This window comes from Aquarana catesbeiana, linkage group LG06 (genome assembly GCF_042186555.1).
Source record: "Aquarana catesbeiana isolate 2022-GZ linkage group LG06, ASM4218655v1, whole genome shotgun sequence".
Taxonomy (NCBI): Eukaryota; Metazoa; Chordata; class Amphibia; order Anura; family Ranidae; genus Aquarana; species Aquarana catesbeiana.
The window spans coordinates 18,657,267-18,673,819 of NC_133329.1; the positions used below are offsets into that span (position 1 = coordinate 18,657,267).

A 16,553-nucleotide genomic window follows, 5' to 3' on the forward strand; every position below is an offset into this window, starting at 1 on the left:
ATGTCAATGGGAACACACAAGATAAATATGATGATGTTTTTTTTTTTCAAATTTGACTGGCATATATAAATACATTAACATAATTGTATTTTTATTGGGTTTTTCGAGAGGAAAAATAAAAATGAAATGTCAACATTACAGGGCAGAAACATTATTATCAATACAAGTTTCACATTGTAATGAAACTTGCAAGAAGGTGTCAAAGTAGAATCAACAGAGGAAAATAAGTAAGACATGGTAGTACATACCAGAGATAGTCACAAAAGCAAAAAACACAGGAATAAGGTTTATGCAGTAACAGTTACGGTGTCTTGAAGCGAGATGGCAAGCCAAAGCAGCGAATGGTCCCACGCATTTCATACATTATTAAACTGTTCCAATGTATCAGCTAATTTTGCCTTGAGGTGTTCCATGCCACAGACTTCCATGGTAGTATGCAATAGCTGGGCGTGGGTGGGGGTTGTAGTGGAAAGCCAATTTCGAGAAATAGATCTCCTAGGTGCTGTTAGGATATAGTTATCTAATTTTTGGACCATTTTGGTATGCCAGGAAAATGGTATGCTCAAGAGGTGATGGATACGGTCTAAGGGTAAAAGCACGTCCAACATAGATTTAATGTCAGACCAAAAGGGTTGGATGTTATGACCAAAATATATGGTACAGAGACCTTTTCTTACCTGGCCACATCTCCGGCAGGGATCAGGGAGTTTGGGATCGTGGGCATGCAACATCTCAGGCATTTTGTACGAAAACATCATGATCTTGTAGGGATTCTCTCTATACACCAGACACTGTTAGGATTTAAAGGAGGATTCTCATTTTTTTCCCAGAACTTAAGTGGGAGGGGAGTTTGAAGGACTTGGGCCCATTTTCGCATCTATGAGTGGCAGTCCATAGATACTGGGGGGGCCTTGTGTAACAAGTTGTAGATGTAACTGATGAGGGTCTTGGGAACATAGGCATTCAAAATTAGTAGTCTGGTCCAGTGGAAATAAATTAATGTTACAGTAACCTATTATGCTTAAGCCAATTTTAGATTATTAAGATCAAAGTAATGAGGGACATTTTTTGGTTGGTCTGCATATACTGTAACTTTATTGTACTTTAAATAAATAAGCCTGGTTGCTCCAAAGATGATATTAACCATGATAATAAATTGAATAGGTATTTGAATAGGTTCTTTAAAAATGGTAATGGTTAATTTTCCACTCCAGCTACAAGATACCACAAAGCACGAAGACAAAATGAGATCCTCAAGCTAATCAGAAGATATTTTCCAAGACAGAAGTGTCTTTTCTTTGGCCTTCCTTCCTCAGACAAGCAGGCTTTGAGCACATTGGACCAAGTGCCGGAGAGGGACCTGAAAACCAGTTTTGTCAGTGAGACTAAAGATTTCTGCAAGTTCATTTATGAGAAAGCGCCGGCAAAAAGATTACGAGAGGAACAAATCATGACTGGATCTGGTGAGTCAAAAGCCATTCTGATTTTAGTTGGGATGCCAACAGGGATTTAGAGGGCCGGGACAAGTATGCGTAGAGATCTCCCAACAACATGGATGTCCTTTTGTTTAATAACCACCTAGGAATTACTGATTTTGTCAGAAAAAAAACACCTATGTATTTGTCAATAAATACTGTATTGCCCCGTACACACGATCGGACTTTCGGAAATGTTGGATGTGAGCTTGTTGTCTGAAAGTGCGACCGTGTGTATGCTCCATCGAACATTTGTTGTTGGACTTTCCGCCAACAAATGTTGGCTAGCAGGTTCTAAAATCTTCCGCCAACAAAACTTTGTTGTCGGACTTGTAAAACTAGCGTTCATAATGGAGATATCACATTACTATTGAACTTCCTTTTTATCGGCTCGCCGTACGCCTTGTATGTCACTACCTTTGTAATTGTTGGCCAACATTTGTGTGAGACAAGTTGGAGCCAACAACCTTCGAACAAAAATCCACGGTTTTGTTGTCAGAAAGTCTGATCGTGTGTACTGGGCATTAGTCTTTGCAAGTTTTGTGCTAGGATTTGTGCTAGGATCCAAAAGTCAAATGAGGGATTTTAAAGATGTTGAAGCACTGAATGTTTTGTAGACGTGTTTTAGACGTGTTTTAGACGTAAATTAGTCTCTGCACTACTATAACCAATGCCAAACAATCTTTGAACCAAATCTTTAAAGAGCAGCTTCAGCCATATGTGTGAAAATAAAATATTTTGTAGCTGCTGACTTTTAATAAACAGACACTTACCTGCCCAGGGGTTTAGCACTGTGCTCACCCAAGCCGGTATCTTCACTGATCCTCGGCACCGGCATATTAACTGTGGACAGCTGGCTGTGACCCCTTGCAGCTTCACAGCCAGCTGCCCACTGTACATTCACGAGCCGCGCTCCGCATTGTGAATGGCCCCACAGCATTCTGGGACCTGTGATGAGTCCCAGAAGGCTGCAGGCAAGTAGGTGGGGAGGAGTACCTCTGCTCATATTGCCTAGGTCAGTGATGGCGAACTTTGGCACCCCAGATGTTTTAGAACTACATTTCCAATGATGCTCAACTACACTGCAAAGTGCATGAGTATCATGGGAAATGTAGTTTCAAAATATCTGGGGTGCCAAGGTTCTCCATCACTGGCCTAGGTGATCTAAGTGGAAATTGAAGTGGGGACCTGCCCTACCCTAGGTACCCTCTCCCCCGCCCAAAAGAAAATGTCATCCAAATGTGATAGAGGAGGGGGATCTTTCTTTAAAATTGTTACATTGTATCTCTGTTTCCAAAGACCTGTGTATTTCCTATGCTCCTCTGCTCCATCTAGTGGCAATACTGTGGTATTTTACTACTAAAAGTAGTTAAATAAAAGTACATTTGTTCAGAAAACAAAATAGACAAAGGGAATATTTGTTTTTGCCCAATTCACACAAAACAAACGTACATGCAAATTCCTTGGATGAATGGCTGAATGTGATTTTTTTAAATTTTTTCATAAACAGACCCCCAACTGTACAACAGGTGACAGAATTTGAGGGACAGTTGGGAATCTGCTTGTTTTATGCAGATTATGCTATTAAAGTAAGTAAGTAAACAAATTCAAAAGAATTTAAATGTTTGTAACAAGACCACTTATAAACTGGGAGGTCACAATTTGGCTCCTTCAAGGATATTCAAATGGTGTTAAAGATACTTTAACACTCTGGCATGTACAAATTCTAGATTCTTAATGAACAAACAATTTAGAAAATATTTTTATCCTGTATCAAAGGTTATTGAATGTAAGATGTAAGAAGATTGGTCAAAAATTACAATATGTGCAACAGAATTTATATGATCTGCAACTTTATCAAACCTTTGAACATTGACAAATGTAAACAACATTTCTGCCATTTGTAACAGCTTTTTCTCAGCTACTTAAGTCCTACGTTGATGTCGTCACCAAAGGAGATATTGCCCACTTGGAGCGTTCAATGTCAGTTATGTCCATGAAGGACAATCGAAGAGCAATGAGTGAATCAGTTGCGTTGTATGAAACCAAAATGGAAGTTCAGCAAGTCAACACTGAGGAAGAATTCCAAAGATTACACGAGAAGTCGCTGGAAGAAGCTCTCCATGAATTTGAAAAGAAATATGTTGAACATGACATGAGTCAACCGGAATATCTCAATCAACTAAAGGTACTTAGATTGAGGAAATGTCTCTGTGGAGACAAAGAGTGATGTAGCATGTTAGCTATCAATAGAAGCAGATTAAAGGAGCAGAAAACAGTTCTATAATTTTCTTTGGATGGGTCATAACCACCATGCTATGTCAGAAGAACAGACCTGAGTTTGAAACCATGAGGACTTACTCTAGCAAAAAAAGTTTCACCTTTCCCTGAACCCTTTTATTTTTTTATTCAGTTGTGGATTTTGTGTTGGCAGAAAGACTTACTGAGGAAGAGAGAAGAGGTTTGGAAGATCCTCGAGAATTTATCTTGGAAGAAATGTGAGGGTCTAATTCAAAGGTTCATGTGTGATGTAGACCAGGCCCTAAGAAAAAACAAATACCACATCCCTGGAGGATATAAGAGATTTCTGAAAGACAAGAACAACGTCATAAAGAGATAAAACCAGGAAGCCAACAAAGGTGTTAAGGTAGAATGACTTTCCTCCTTGCCTTTCCTACTGTTCTGTCCCAGACAAGTTTGTTGGACTGCCTACCCAGTGTGAAAGACCACCACGTCATTTTTGTCATGATTTTCCGTTTGTCCTAAAGTGAATCTAGCATCAGAAAATTTTGTAGCATGTTAGCATGTAGCACCCACTCCTCAAATGCTGCACATATCAGATACTCACCCATCCAGTGGATCCAGCAATGTCTTGCTAAAATCCACTCATGCCCTGCCACCTATTGGTCCTGTGCAGCCATGTTTTCTCTGATGTCATCAAGAGGCCTGCAGGCTCTTCTGGGTTCAACAGATGGGCCTTCTGATGTTGCACCACTAGATCTGCCCCCCCTCCTCCTCTGTAAATTACACAGTAAGGCCCCCTGGGATATGTGACTTACATATCCCAGGAGGCACAGTACACATCATTCGCCTAGGTGAATGATGTGTATAAGTGGCATGTGAGCAAGGTGCAGCATGGTGTGATGGGCAGTAAACACACAGAGTCTGTGTCAGGCATTAAAGCTATAATGCAGAAAGGTTCAACACAACTTATTTAGGCCCAGTGGGTAGGCACACTTGTCCGGAGCCACTTACGAACTGAGACAGAGATCTGAAGACTTGAAGATGCCGACAGGATCTGCTACAAGGAGTAGAATGCAGGCTGGCAGGTCCACACCCAAGGGGGAGGCTTCCTGAAGAGAGGTAGACGTGGTCCTTGCATTGTCCCTACTCCTTAGGAACTTTTACATACCTCTAAGCGCTGTCCCTGCTAGACAGGGAACCTGTCCCTAAGCTAGCCACTCACATAAAGTGTGCCAAACCTGGGAGCTGGAGTCTTAAACAGACTCTGCCTGACCCAAGATGGTTGCTGGAGTCACATGGGGTGCCAGCATCCAATTGGACAGCGGTCTCCCTGGGACCCCAGGAAGTCATAGAGGAACCAATAACCTCATCAGTTCCTTCCCCTTCTGCATTATCGCTTCGGCCAAGCACCACCTGCAATGGGGACTAAAGACTGCACCTGCCTACAGGCGAGTCTAAACCCTTTTTCTAAAAAAAAAGGTGCTAGACATATAGCGCAGTGAAGGAGGGGTGGGCAGGAGGTACTTTCACTTCTGGCTGAAGATCTGCTTTTAGTAAGCCAGTGTAACCCTTCCAGGTAAGAATTTTCTCTCACAGAGCCTACAGTGCTCCCTTGACAATGCCTTCATCTGCTTTTTCCACAGAAGAATGGCCCCATCTTTGTTCAGACATCATCCAGGTTTACCTTCTTTTTCCTGTCCTGAGATGCCGGCTCAGAGGTGACACAGTCATGTAAATCTTGGTGCCTATGCATTTCCCCTGCTGCAACCTCTCCCCTTGTGACTTGCAGCAGCCTAAACACTTGGGGAGAGGAGACTGAGGAAATTCTTCCTCTTCCCTGCGGTAGACTGATGGCATTATCTTAGGCAAAGTCATTGGACTGAAATGCAAGTATGGCTTTAATGGTAAAAGTTGGAGCTTTTATGAAAAAAGAAACCTTTGCTGTAAAACTACAGTACTGTACGGTCTTCTATATTTTTGGCCTCAAATAAAATAATGTTAGCATTCTGGTGACAATTGGTGCGACTGTGATTTTTGTAATATGGCTGTTAGATATACAGTCACAAAATATAAAGTAGCAGTTAAAGGGTTAGTTCACCTTTTAACAAAGCATGAAAAGGCAAAATAACTCCCAGCACCCTCCCAAACCCCTGGTCCTCGCTGCACTTACCCCCTTGGATGAATAGCTTTCACTGTCCATGTTAGCTGATGCAGCGGTCTGGGCACTTGAAGGCCATGTTTTTCTGCAACCTTCTTTCTTCCAGGACTCCTCAGTGTGATTATCAATGGTCAGCAAAACGGAACTAGCCCTTTAAATGAAAGTAATTATAGAAAGAATATGTTCCTTCTACAGGCTCAAGAAGTTCTCAAAGACTTTTTGGATTCCTTAGAAGAGATAGAACATATAATCCTAAAGACTGACCAAGCTATTTCAGGTATGAGGACTTATTTCATTTAAACTTTAGGAATATTGTATATTTAAAATAAATATGGATACTAAGAGATAGTTCAGTGGTCCAGAAGTGACTAGCATTAAATATTATGTTGTGTTTTCAGCTAAGAAGCGTGAACAGCCAAAGGACATAAATCCCACGGATTACAGTCAACTGACAAAGTACATCCAATCTTACTAGTTACCTACTGGCCGGTTTGACCGGATTCTTATCCAGCTTTTTGGTTTCACTGGCCATGGAAAGTCCTCCTTTGTGAATTCCTGCCTCTATATATTGGGCAATGGCCGCTTCCAGGACAAGGCAGGAGAAAGAGTGTCACACGGTGGGAAGACCATGGAGAGGAAAGCATATGAGCTCTCTGATGCAATCACTATTGTGGACAACCGTGGATTTGCAAAGCTTGGTGCTCCTGAAGCTTGGGAAATCTATGCTCAATTATGTAAGTCTTTTATACAATTTTTCTACAATTGTAAGTTTTTTTTAGTTTTTTCTGCAAATGGTGATGATACAAGAAACAGCAACTCACTAGGAATGTATCATTTACACTTAAAGCAGGGTTCCACCCAAAAAAACAAAACTACATGAAAAATCCTAAAAAAAAAAAAAAAAAAACATTTAGATATTTTTTTTTTTTACTTACCTCTAAATGCCTGTTGCTAGGTGGTCCCTCATAGTCTGCCTCTTCCAGTGCCTGGGCTGGTGGCCTCACTTCCCCCTCGGCAAAGGAAGGGCTCAGCTCTGCTCCCTCCCTCCTGTCAATCATCTTGGACCCATTACAGGTCCCAGGTGACTGAGCGGCCAATCACAGCGCGCGGCGCCGCTCGCGCATGCGCAGTGGGTGCCAGGCTGTGAAGCCACAGTCGCAATGCCGGCGCCGCTGAACGGAGGGGGAGACTAGCGGGGCTTCGATCCCCCGCATCGCTGGACCCTGGGACAGGTAAGTGTCCAATTAAAAGTCAGCAGCTGCAGTATTTGTAGCTGCTGACTTTTAATTTTTTTTTTTTTTTTTACTGGACCTCGGGTGGAACTCCTCTTTAAGTCTTCCTGTATTTAATGAACTGTAGTGCCCTCCTCTAGTCAGGCTGCTAGGTTAAATTTATTTCTTGGCTTCACTGTAGTGAGTGGAGCAGTAATTGATTGTTTTGGTCTGTTCTGTGTTTCCTGAGCTTAGAGTTTCATTCCTCCCACCCAAAGAAGTTTCCAGAGTCTAGGGATGGGAGATTCAATTGATCAGAGTGAATATTTATCTTGCCCCAGCCAATCCCTAGAATGAGGCATCCAGAAGGTGGCTGGGGAAGTATTAAACGTTTGGGAAACCTTGCCAGAGGGTTCCTTTCCCTTCAGGGAGAGTCCCAGTTTACTTGGGACTGCTGCCCCTCGAGGCAGCTTTACTGAGACAAGACATTGTAGTTCTGGGCCTCAGCAGCTGCTGGGCTGAAGGCCTGGAGAAGATTGCTAAAGGACTACTTACTGGAGGGCACTGTTCTGAAGTCCTTGTCTGGAGAAAGATATATTTATCTCCCTCACTGAGGATCTTTTTGTGGATGCTGGATGGCAGACATTGTGAATAAAGACCTTGCTGTGGACAAACAGGTGTACAAGTGCCAGAAGGGGACCAAGTGCCAGAAGCTGCTAAATTGCCTGGGACTGCTGTTATAGGATCCTAGATTTACTGGCCATTTTCTGTTACTTCCAGGAAAGGCTGCTATTTGAAGATTAGCAAGGAGTTTGTCCTCTCAGTATTGCCATTAATCATTTTGGAGTATCCTGTGACCCCAAACCCCACTCCTGTTAAAGTTCTTCAAAAATACATTCTAAAAAGTCATCCCCTAGTCCATGATTGAGTTGTCAGTGTGCATGTGACTGTGTCTCTGTACTTCTTTGGGAGAACCTATCTATTTTCAGTGACCCCTCCAGGGGGAAGCGCTACAGAACTATTTATTAACTCATACTGCAACTGTCTGTGAAGGTTCTCATGTATCCAGGTCATGGTACTATATATCTAGTGTAGTAGGTTCTTTTGTGTTCAAGTCATGGGATATCTAGTCTAGTAGTTCTTATGTATCCAGGTCATGGTATGTCTAGTAGGTTCTTATGTATCAAAGTCATCATATAAAGTTTATAGTCTAATACTGTAGGTTCTTTTGTATCTAGTCTAGTAGGTTTTTTGGAATCCAAGTCATGGTATATCTAGTCTAGTAGGTTCTTATGTATCCAGATCGTGGTATATCTAGTCTAGTAGGTTCTTCTGTATCTAGGTCATGGTATATCTAATCTAGTAGGTTCTTATGTATCCAGGTCATAGTAAGCCTAGTAGTAGTTAGTAACATTCAACTGGACTTGTTCTGTAATGTTAGAGACATTATCTTGGTAGCTTCCTCCCTTCAAAACTGGAGTAAAGAAGTAACTTGGATAAGCTGTGAGATGTCTTCAGCATTACAGAATAAATTCTAGTTAAATCGGACAATTCATACTGCAAGTATTTATTATTTTCTTATGTCTGTTTACATATACTAACATTCATGTACAGCTCAGCTTAATTTTTATATTTGTGCACAATTTCAATGTACAGTATTTCTAGCCAAAACCTTTTGTTTCGGATATCGTAATGTAGGATTGGAATGCCCGGCAGGTCTTTATTACTTTTTAGTTTGATCTTTCAGGCCTCATTCACATCTCTGTGTTTCCGATCGCTTATCAACCAAACAGAAAATGTGCTCTGCGTCACGCATTTTGGAAACGCGCTGCAAATGTGCATCCCACTTGTGTTGCCATTAAATGTTAATGGAACCTCAAGTGTGGGTAGAGGGACATGCATTTGCTGTGTACTTTGTTGCGCGACAAACGGGCTGCAAACACCAAAGAACATGCTAAAAATAGCACCATGCTCCGCTCCAAAAATAGTACAGAAGCTTCTTTTGGGCGTTTGTCACACATAGGGTGTATGGACTTCCCTTTGTGTGACACGCATTAACAAGTAAAAAAAAAGAGCAAAAACATGAGTGGGAACACAAGTTCCTGATATAAGTAGATGTGAATGCAGCCTCAGTATGAAGTCTACGATGTAGATTATGATGACTCTTAACCTGTAAAGGATGCATTGATCAGAATCTTGGAGGTATAGGAGAAAAATAGCAAAATGCTGAAGACCTAGAGCTCATTTTCTTGTTATTGTCATCATTTATATAAAGTATACCCTTCATCGCTCCAACTTTGTACAAGGAATTGGCTTTAGCTGTCGTCTGTGTTTTTCTTGCTGTAAAAGATTGTTGATACAATCTCTTGATTTGTACAACGTGTTAAGACAATGTGTCAGACAAATATGATAAGTATGATAACTACTTATTCCTAGCTGGGATAAAAAGTAAAAACAACCTAAAGTGGGCTTAAACTCAAAAAAGTAAAGTGGTTATAAAGGTTGAAGGTTTTTTTACCTTCATGCATTCTATGCATGAAGGTAAAAAACCTCCTCTGTGCAGCAGCCCCCCTTAAGACTTACCTGAGCCTCATCTTGATCCAGCGATGGGCACGAAAGCTTCAGCTCTACGGGGACTCTCCCTCCTCATTGGCTGAGACAATGGCTCCCGCTGCTGTCATTTACAGCCAGTGAGCCAATGAGGAGAGACAGGGGGCGGGGCCGAGCCATGTCTCGGTGTGTGAATGGACACACAGAGTCACAGCTCGGGAGCGCTCATTTGGCTGTACCACATTGTTTTGCACTCCTGTGACCCGTTTTCAGCAGACAGCCAGCTGAAGTCCACTGTCTGCTGACGTCACAGAGTCAATCCAGTCGCAGGCAAGATTGCGACAATGAAGTCAGGATTCGCCCACATGCCTGGACCGGCATCGGGCTCAGCCTCTCAGCGACTAGCTTGAGCTAGCCCCTCCCACCCCCTCCACAGCCCAGCACTCCAGTGAACACGGGGGGGTGCAGGGGGGGGCAGAGCAAGGAGCTCTCTGCTCAGGAAGCTGTGAGAACCAAGCAATCGGCAGTGAGATGCTAATCTCAGGAGATTTGGAGTGAGATACAGTATCACTACTGTAATGCTCACTGTTCTCCTTGCTGGTGAGGAAACTGTTCTTGAGGACCTGCAGTGCAAGGATCTCCCTGCTTCTAGTTTATCTATCCTGTGGATCTGAGCCTCCACCACCCGTATAATTTCCCCACTAGTCAACAGATGACCTGTCATAAAAGGGACAGCTATGACACGAGGAATCAAAGCTCTGCCTCTAACAAGCGGGCCACTTCCACACAAAAACACAATGTAGAACAAGTTATGGTAAGTAAGTAATAGGGAAAGGACCATCTGCAGGGAGACTATGGTTACACTGGTGATTAGCCCTTGGTATCCTATTGGACACAGCTTCTACCATGTAGGTCCTCTTTACATTTTTAGTCTTTTAGAGTTCTTTTTAAATGTCAACCAGTTATTTCTTTCTTTGTTTTGGTATTCCTTATTGTTTAATCACAAGCCAGAATCAACTAATAGGTTAAAGAATTTATTTCTATAAAAAAAAAAAAAAAACACTGTGGGAATGCCTTAAGCAAAATAATCAAAACGATCACAAATACACACTGTATTGTATGCAATATATTTAGTTCCGATGATCATCAGCACCATCTAGTGGCCCCAATGCAGTTTATTCCTGAAATACCTCAATCATTAAAATCCTCATTATGACCAGTAGATGGAGCTGTCAATCACAGGAAATAAACAAATTAGACACATTGTTGTGCTTATTTATGATGGTTGTGTGAATGCTTGAGACATTCCTACAGCAAATATTTTATATATAAATCCCTCTGTGTCTCTTACTGTTGTTTTTTTTTTCCTTTAGGTAATTTTGCACCTTTAAATAAGAAGGTGGATTGGGATAAAAGCATCAAGATGCGAAATGATCTTCTAACACAAAAATCTAAGGAAAAGAAAATTCCTGATCTCATTGTTCCTGTTCTTGTATACAGGTAGGCTTCTGTTAGTGAGAAATCAAATAGAAAATGTATTTGTTTTTTGGGGAAATTGTACTGTGAACTTTTTTTTTAATTCTTTTTAATCATTATATGTATAGAATTGTTATTTTAAATTGAATTTAGGTTTCACCTACTATAGATATCTGAAGGAAAAACATTCCCATGGGACTTTTTTTTAGAGTTGTTCCAAAAAAGTTGATACTACATTACATAAAATACACATGGTTTTTATTCCATATTCAAGTTAAAAATAGACAAGATGAACAATACATATATCATAGTATAAAATAAAAAAAAATAAAAAACGGCATATTTCCACATTGGGGCAACATTGCAAAAAAAGACAGGTAAAGAGACACTAGACTTTATCTTGACGCGTTTCCTGAAGAACTTTTCACTTCTTCAGGAGTCAATCAAATCCAGTATATCTGTGGAGAGATTGTGTCATAGAAATAAAAAAGGAAAAAAAAACTACATACATAACCACATAAAGCACAGAAAGCAAAAAAATATTTTGGGCCAATGACATCAAGGGGTACCAAAGGATATGCTCAGTCCGGGAGTTGATGGTAAGGTGGGCCATCCAGCATAGATATGAAGCTGTATAGGGACCTTGGTTTTCTATTTCAGCGCTCGTTTCCTTTTATTTCACCTGTCCTATGGTGAAAATGCTCACTAATTGTACTGTATCTATGGAGCTGTTGCCCTAGTACAGGAAGCGTGTTAGTACTGCAGGACAACTCCTTCTCTTCTCACCTTCTTCACCATTTTTTTTTTTTGCATGGGAAAAACTTGACATTGGGTCTGCTAACATTCTAATCAGATCCTTATCTGGGAATTTAGCCTGAATGGTCAGGAAAGGGAGGGCAGAAAGTGTGAGGCCCCCTTTCTGTACCAGGCCACATGCCTTTCAACATATAGGGAGTATCTTGCTAGGAGAGTGACAATGCCTCACCCCTTGCAAGACATTTTGTCCCAAAGTTGAGGGACAAGGGTGTCTTCCCCACTTAAAGGAACATGGAAGTGCCCTTCTAGAGTAAGGGAGCCGCCAGATATCTACCCTCTCCCACGAGAATGTAAATAGTACTACCTGTGACGGAATCCGGATACCCTGTTGGGTATTTCCGCCAAGAAGCTGCTTCTCAAGTCCTGGAACACAAGACCAATGGATCTGGCTATAGTAACCCCAAGGACCAGACACCTGTCTTGGAGGGAACTAGAATAAGAACTGCTTTATTTGAGAAACACACTGAATTTATACAGAAAACCATCAGATAATGGCTACTCCCATTATCTCACACAATGGTCACTTTAGACAGTAGAGCTAATCCTATTATCATGACCATGACCACCCCAGAAAGTCCGGCTCCCCCATAGGACTCCGGGCAATGGTTCTTCTGCAGCCCAAAGTCTGTGACACTACCTATTACTAATTTCGAAAAAAAATTAAAGGTAAATAGACACCTCAACACCATGAAAAAGTCAACTAATAACATTACAGAAAAAAATGGAAATAATGTCCCCAACGTAAATCCATCAATCACCTCCCCCAATTCGCCACTCATGATGTTTCCCCACCACTATGTCAATCTGCCACCCAATGATGTTCCCCATACACACGCCTCTTACTAAATGACAGATCTCTGGCCGCTAGAATACAAAAAAAAACATCTGGGGATCCTGGGTGATGTCATTAACCATATATGGTTATGACCAAATTTGGTCAATTATGTCACTCGTGATTCCAGGCTGTTGGTTTACATTCTAGTCAGTCAGGGATTTGGACAAATGCACTGGCCAATTAGGATCGTTTTGTCTTGCATTTGGGCAAACCATGAACTGGCTGGGTTCAGGTCAAACTAATGTTCAACCCAAACCCGAATGTCATGTTTATTGGACATGACTGCCTGTTACTGGCCATGACATTGCTGTGTGGAAGTGGCTAGTGGCTGTAAGGTGTTAAAGTGGCATTATACAGCATTGGCATCCTTCAATAAGAAGCAAGGCCTGCTGAAACTGGCAGGATCAACAGATTGCTTACTATTATTACTATTGATAAGTTTAAAAAAACATCTTATTCATTAAAGATAGGGAACTTTCTGCTTGTCATTGTTAGATTTTCATTTTTGAATGAGCATGCACTGAAAAGAAAAATCTACAAAAAATGTATTATGGAGATTTAATCTTATAGTATTCAAGTCTCATTGAGGCTAGCTTTGCACCTATGGATATGTGAATGTATGGAGATAAATTTTCCAGCGTCATTGCTATCGCTTTAAAGTTTCTGAACCATCACAGGAAAGACATCAGACCAGTATAGATCATTCAACTGATTTTACCAAAAGCTGAGTAATGCAATGGCCACCCTTAATTACTTACATTAGAAACTGCTGCAAGCCAGATAGAGCCCACCTTATTTCAGCTGATAGTACATAAAAGGACAGGGGATGCTAGCTGATGTCCTCAATCAAAGATTGTAGTTTGGCCATAGTTGACCAATGATGTCTTTCAGCATTCCTGTCCCATTTGTTTACATTCAGCAGCAGAGTCTATGGGGCTGGGAAGCGATATCAGTTGCTAGGATGCCAGTGGCCACTATTGTCTTAGCAACTGCTGTCATTCACAGGGAGAGAATTGGCGGGGGAGACATTGAAGGACACTGTGGTTGCTATGGTGCCATTGTCTTAGAAACCCCAGCCTTGAACAGGAACCTATCATTAATTAGTGGCGATAGTACTACTGCCACTAATAAAGGACTTCCTTCACAGCCTGAGGTTCATTGCAGCAGGCAGTAAAACAGGCCATTTTGGTTCATTTCCCGAAGTGCCAAGAGCTAACATTCGGGGCGAGCCCTACATTGCCCCTAGTTTAACCCTCAACCCTACTAGTCACGGGCTTTATTTTGTATCTACATTGGTGAATTCTAGTAGTAGTCTATAACTGCTCTGCCTTGCTCTTACAGCTCTGAACACATTCTCAGCAAGGAGGATTTCACCCTCATCAAACATTTCCTGAAACAAGCCCAAAAGTTGACTGGTAAGTGCAATACTACATTTGTAGCAGCAGTTATTTATCATTAATTCCTAAGGCCCCTTTCACACAAGCGATCAGGTCCTCCTGCCAGTTTTTCAGGTGGACCTGATTGGACCCTCTATTCACCCCTATGGACTGTTTACACCCGCCTACCTCCAATTCCATCCAGTACGCTAAAAAAAAAAAAACAAAAACAAAAATTTTTAGTCCGGTGTACGTCATCACGTACATATCCTTCGGACTTTGGTGTGATCGTGTGTAGGCAAGTCCGGACGTTAGAAAGTCCGTTGTAACTCCGCCGAAAGTCCATCGGAAAGACCGTCAGACCTTTGTTTTCGAAAAGTCCGCTCGTGTGTACGCGGCATAAGATACAAATATCTGCCAAAGCAGTGAATGGGGCTCCTTATTAGTCAGAAGGGATTTGTTTATTTGATAATGTGGTCTCAGACACTTCTGCAAAATCGCATGACCCAAGCCGTTGTTTAAATGTCAACATTTTTCTTGAACAATTTTCTGCAAGTTCTGCAAGTGAACATCCTGTCAAGCTGAACAAGGTACACCATAGGAATCAAGTAACAAGCCAAGTTTCAAAGCAAGTACAATAAAACCTAGGATTGCGAATAACTTGGTCTGTGAGTGGTTTACAAAACGAGCAAAATTTGTTTTATAAAGTTTAACTTGATAAACGAGCGAGGTCTTGCAGTGAGTAGGGTCACGTCCCATTTTAGTCAATGAGAGCTACGAGGAAGTGGGGAAGCGGATCTAGGGAATGGGTGAGAGTGTCACCAGTGTTCGTACTACCTGGGTCCGTCGTGACCACCATATGTTCATTATACCGATTGTAGTGTTTTGTGGTGATGACCACGGTTGCTGTGCCTCTCTGCTTGATTTTGATTTGAGAAATGTGAGTTCAATGGTGGAGGAGAGTGTTGTTTTAATAAATTTTTATAGCGTTACTGCACTATTGGATCGCTTTCCTTTTTTTCATGTTGAGAGAGCTGTGCTTTTATACTCTGGATATATAAACGGGGAAACATTGGAGGTCACCATCCTACCCCCTTCTGTGTGGGAATAAGCCTTAAAGCCAAGCACGAGAGTGTAAGGCAAAAGGAGCTGGTGAGTTTATTCGCCTAAGGGGAGTGGAATCACAAGTCACAGAGGTGTGGTGGAAGATTAAATTATTGAAGATCTGCACTATAACACGTTATGGATCATCACTAATACCACTACGTTTCACTGAATATTGGACTTTATATGTTTGTAGAAAATTTATGTTTTTATAGGTCCTTTTTAACACATTTTTCTCTGATTACACAGAGATTCCTTATTTATTTTATGAACATTAATTTTGCACACAGGTCACATTGTGTTGATAAAATTTGGTGTAAAGTACTAGTCATATGTAATTTTTGCACGTATATTTAGGTTAATTGATTTTAGCGCTGCTATTTGATTTCACTGTTAGGTTGGGTCTAGTTTATAGTGTATCATTTATTTTTTGCACTGATTTGAACACTTTAAGCAGCTGCTCAATTTTAGGCTCTGACTCCACGAGCGCAGCGTTTGGCACATAGGAGGGGGTGGATTTCTTGTGTTCCATATTATTGATATAGTCAATGAGAGCTGTCTTAAAGAGGAAGTAAACTTCTAGCGATTATATGTACCTATAGGTAAGCCTATAATAAGGCTTACCTATAGGTACTGTAAATATCTCCTAAACATGCGCCATTTAGGAATTATTTACTTTATATGCAGCCGATGACATCATCGGCGCATGCGCTCTGAAGGAAAGCCCACCCGTGCCATTTCTTCAGAGCCCTGTGCCACGACTGGCGGCTCCCGCATGCATGAGTAGGAGAGACATTATGTGGCTACGGCCAGTCACACGGCTCGGAAAGGAAGACAAGTGAAGATGGATGTGGCCTCCAGAGGTGACAACTAAGGCTTCGTTTTTAGGTCATTTGCACATTATGTATTTACTTTGCAGGTAAAAAACAAAAAAAAAACAAAAAAACATCAGATTACTTCCTTTTTAATTAGCACTACTGAAGTCGTTCCGACTTTAGAAAAGTTTCCTGTACTATTTCAAAGCGACTTCTATCCGACTTGTGTCCATAGACTTTAAGAAGGGTTTGCGGGAAAAAAAAAATGCTTATGCTCAAAAAAACTCAAAGAAGCACAAAATGAGCTTAAATAATCTCAATAAAAACATGCACAAGAGCACAAAAAAAAAGCACAAACTTCTTTAAGCTGGAATAAAAGCTCAAATGCCTGTAAAAGCAGCTTTTTTTTTTTTTGAGCTGCAGTGTACATGAGCCCTAAGTCGGATCCTTATCTTAATTGATGTGATTTAAAACCGACATTACAGGAAGATTA

General features: G+C 41.2%; 1 pseudogene; it reads left to right on the forward strand.

Moving 5' to 3' along the window:
• LOC141148204 (guanylate-binding protein 1-like) overlaps positions 1 to 16,553 on the forward strand; it is a 74,716-nt pseudogene that overhangs the window by 51,589 nt on the left and 6,574 nt on the right.